This window comes from Arachis duranensis, chromosome 4 (genome assembly GCF_000817695.3).
Source record: "Arachis duranensis cultivar V14167 chromosome 4, aradu.V14167.gnm2.J7QH, whole genome shotgun sequence".
NCBI classification, from domain to species: Eukaryota; Viridiplantae; Streptophyta; class Magnoliopsida; order Fabales; family Fabaceae; genus Arachis; species Arachis duranensis.
Window position 1 is genome coordinate 33167000 of NC_029775.3, and position 4481 is coordinate 33171480.

Genomic DNA, 4481 nt, shown 5'->3' on the forward strand with positions numbered 1-4481 from the left:
TCAAGTTATAGCCCTTTGAAGGAGGCATGGTCATGCTGTGAGCGCCCAGATTTTACCTTAGCGAAATTCTTGCTTCCAACCTCAATGTGCATCACGATTCTGCCCTGCCCTTGGCAAGGGCAGGGCAGTGTGCGTGCTGGTTGTTTTCCTCTTTAATTTGGTCATGGGCCACGCTTTTAAAAGCGTGGCCTAAGGCTCCAAAGTGTACCCCAACTTCAAAGTGTACCCCAAAGCTCTTTTTTCTCCTTTTTTTGTGCTTCTTTGCTTCTTTTTCTTCTTATTTTCTACAAGATTTATAAAATTAAAATATCAAGAAAATATATCATTTAAGTACAAAAGCATTCAATATTTAAGCACAATTCATCAATTTCTTGTATGAAAAAGCATAGAAAAATAGGTATATGATGACATGTCATCAAGCTCCTTCAACACATATGTCCATAAGGACTTGGTCCAACCTTTGATCAAAGTTGACCCTTCTAGTGTAAGGGCGTACATCTCCTTGCATCATGGACAAGTTGAATGCCAACCTCACATTTTCTGAACTGAAATCTAAGTATTTCCTCCGACCCATTGTAAGATAATTCTTTGGATTCAGGTTCACACTTTGATCATGGTTCCTAGTGATCCATGCATTGGCATAGAACTCTTGAACCATTAAGATTCTGACTTATTGAATAAGGTTGGTCAGAACTTTCCAACCTCTTCTTTGGATCTCATGTCGGATCTCCGGATACTCATTTTTCTTGAGTTTGAAAGGGACCTCGGGGATCACCTTCTTCTTGGCCACAACATCATAGAAGTGGTCTTGATGGGCTTTGGAGATGAATCTTTCCATCTCCCATGACTCGGAGGTGGAAGCTTTTGTCTTCCCTTTCCCTTTTCTAAAGGTTTCTCCGGCCTTAGGTGCCATCAATGGTTATGGAAAAACAAAAAGCTATGCTTTTACCACACCAAACTTAGAATATTGCTTGCCCTCGAGCAAGAGAAGAAAGAAGAAGAAGAATAAAAAGAAGAAGAAGAAAATATGGAGGAAAGGGAGAAGTGTTTGGTTTCGGCCAAGGGGAAAAAGAGAGGGTTGTGGTGTGTGAAAATGAAGAAGGATAGAGGGTTTATATAGTGAAGGGAGAGGGAGTAGGTTTGGCTATTTAGGGTGGGTTTGGGTGGGAAAGAGATTTCGAATTTTGAAGGTAGGTGGGGTGTATGGGGAAGAGTGGATGGATGTGAGTGGTGAAAAGGTGATAGGGAAGAGAGATTGAGGTGATTGGTGAAGGGTTTTGGGGAAGAGTGTTATTAGATTGTGTGAAGAGGAGAGAAGGTGAGTTGAGGTAGGTGGGGATCCTGTGGGTTCCACAGATCCTGAGATGATCCTATGGGATCCACAGATCTTAAGGTGTTAAGGATTTACATCCCTGCGCCAATGAGGCATGTAAAACGCCCTCTGCATGCAATCCTGGCATTAAACACCAGATTGATGCTTGTTTCTGGCGTTGAATGCCAGCTTCATGCTTGTTTTGGACATTCAACGCCCATTTGTAGCATGTTTCTGGCGTTGAATGCCAGTTCCATGCTTGTTTCTGGCGTTCAGTGCCAGCTCTCCTCAGGGTGTATTCCTGGTGTCTGAACGCCAGGATGCTGCTTGTTTCTAGCATTCAACGCCAAATCCATGCTCTGTTCTGGCGTTGAACGCCAGCCAGATGCTCCTTACTGGCGTTTAAACGCCAGTAAGCCCTTCCTCTAGGGTGTGCTTTTTCTTCTGCTATTTTTGATTTTGTTTTTAATTTTAGTATTTATTTTGTGACTCTACATGATCATGAACCTAATAAAACATAAAATAAAAATAAAAGAAAAATAAAATTAGATAAATAAAAATTGGGTTGCCTCCTAATAAGCGCTTATTTAATGTCAATAGCTTGACAGTGGGCTCTCATGGAGCCTCACAGGTGATCAGGTCAATGTTTTAGACTCCCAACACCAAACTTAGAGTTTTGATGTGGAGATTCAACACCAAACTTAGAGATTGGTTGTGGCCTCCCAACACCAAACTTAGAGTTTGATTGTGGGGGCTCTGTTTGACTCTGTACTGAGAGAAGCTTTTCATGCTTCCTCTCTATTGTTAAAGAAGAACACCCTTGGGTCTTAAACACAAGGTAGTCCCCATTCAATTGAAGGACTAATTCTCCTCTGTTAACATCTATCACAGCTCCTGTTGTAGCTAGGAAAGGTCTTCCAAGGATGATGTATTCATCCTCCTCTTTCCTAGTGTCTAAGATTATGAAATCAGCAGGTATGTAAAGGCCTTCAACCTTTACCAACACGTCTTCTACCAATCCATAAGCTTGTCTTACTGACTTGTCTGCCATTTGCAATGAGAATATGGCAGACTGTACCTCAATGATCCCCAGCTTCTCCATTACAGAGAGTGGCATAAGATTTATGCCTGACCTTAGGTCACACAGAGCCTTCTCAAAGGTCATGATACCTATGGTACATGATATTAAGAATTTGCCAGGATCTTGTCTCTTTTGAGGTAAAGTTTGCTGAATCCATGTATCTAGTTCATTAATGAGCAAGGGAGGTTCACCTTCCCAAATCTCATTACCAAACAATTTGGCATTCAGCTTCATGATGGCTCCTAGATATTGAGCAACTTGCTCTCCAGTTACATCTTCATCCTCTTCAGAGGAAGAATAGTCTTCAGAGCTCATGAATGGCAAAAGGAGATTTAATGGGATCTCTATGGTTTCTATATGAGCCTCAGATTCCTTTAGGTCCTTAATAGGGAACTCCTTCTTGCTTGAGAGACGTCCCATGAGGTCTTCCTCATTGGGATTCACGTCCTCTCCTTTCTCTCTTGGTTCGGCCATGTTGATTATGTCAATGGCCTTGCACTCTCTTTTTGGATTCTCTTTAGTATTGCTTGGGAGAGTACTAGGAGGAGTTTCAGTGACTTTCTTACTCAGCTGGCCCACTTATGCCTCCAAATTTCTAATGGAGGACCTTGTTTCACTCGTGAAACTTAAAGTGGCCTTAGACAGATCAGAGACTAAGTTTGCTAAGTTAGAGGTGCTCTGCTCAGAATTCTCTGTCTGTTGCTGAGAAGATGATGGATAAGGCTTGCTATTGCTGAGCCTATTTCTTCCACCATTATTAAAGCCTTGTTGAGGCTTTTGTTGATCCTTCCATGAGAAATATGGATGATTTTTCCATGATGAATTATAGGTGTTTCCATAAGGTTCACCCATATAATTTACCTCTGCCATTGCAGGGTTCTCAGGATCATAAGCTTCTACTTCAGAAGTTGCCTCTTTAGTACTGTTGGATGCATTTTGCCATCCATTCAAACTTTAAGAAATCATGTTGACTTGCTGAGTCAACATTTTGTTCTAAGCCAATATGGCATTCAGAGCATCAATTTCAAGAACTCCTTTCCTTTGAGGCATCCCATTACTCACGGAATTCCTCTCAGAAGTGTACATGAATTGGTTATTTGCAATCATGTCAACGAGTTCTTGAGCTTCGGCAGGCGTTTTCTTTAGGTGAATGAATCCACCTGCAGAATGTTCCAGTGACAGCTTAGAGAATTCAGATAGACCATAATAGAATATATCCAAAATGGTCCATTCAGAAAGCATGTCAGAAGGACACCTTTTGGTCATCTGCTTGTATCTTTCCCAAGCTTCATAGAGGGATTCACCATCTTTTTGTTTGAAAGTCTGAACATCCACTCTAAGCTTGCTCAACTTTTGAGGAGGAAAGAACTTAGCCAAAAAGGCCGTGACCAGCTTATCCCATGAGTCTAGGCTATCTTTAGGTTGTGAATCCAACCATATTCTAGCTTTGTCTCTTACAGCAAAAGGGAAAAGCATGAGCCTGTAGACTTTAGGATCTACTCCATTAGTCTTAACAGTCTCACAGATCTGCAAGAACTCAGTTAAAAACTAGTAGGGATCTTCTGATGGAAGTCCATGGAACTTGCAGTTCTGTTGCAGTAGAGCAACTAGTTGAGGTTTCAGCTCAAAATTGTTTGCTCCAATGGCAGGGATTGAGATGCTTCTTCCATCAAATTTGGAAGTAGGTGTAGTATAGTCATCAAGCATCCTCATTGCATTATTATTTTTGGCTGCCATCTCCTCTTCCCTTTCGAAAATTTCTGTAAGGTTGTCTCTGGATTGTTGTAATTTAGCTTCTCTTAGTTTTCTCATCAAAGTCCTTTCAGGTTCAGGATCTGCTTCAACAAGAATATTCTTATCCTTGCTCCTGGTCATATGAAAAAGAAGGGAACAGAAAATAATAATAGGGATCCTCTTTACCACAGTAGAGACATTCCTTTATGTTAGTAGAAGAAGAAAAGAATAGAAGAAGAAAAAAAGGAAAATTCGAACTCAGAGAGGAAGAAGGGGTTCGAATTTTAAGATGAAGAGAAGTGTTAGTAAATAAATAAATAAATAGAAAATGATGAAAGGGAGGAGTTTTCGAAA

General features: G+C 40.9%; 1 non-coding gene across 1 annotated transcript; it reads left to right on the forward strand.

Moving 5' to 3' along the window:
* The first annotated feature begins 3629 nt into the window (after window positions 1-3629).
* LOC127747029 (small nucleolar RNA R71) lies at window positions 3630-3737 on the forward strand. The gene has a single exon (XR_008008834.1). It is a non-coding gene; the product is annotated as a small nucleolar RNA R71 (small nucleolar RNA).
* Window positions 3738-4481: the final 744 nt, after the last annotated feature.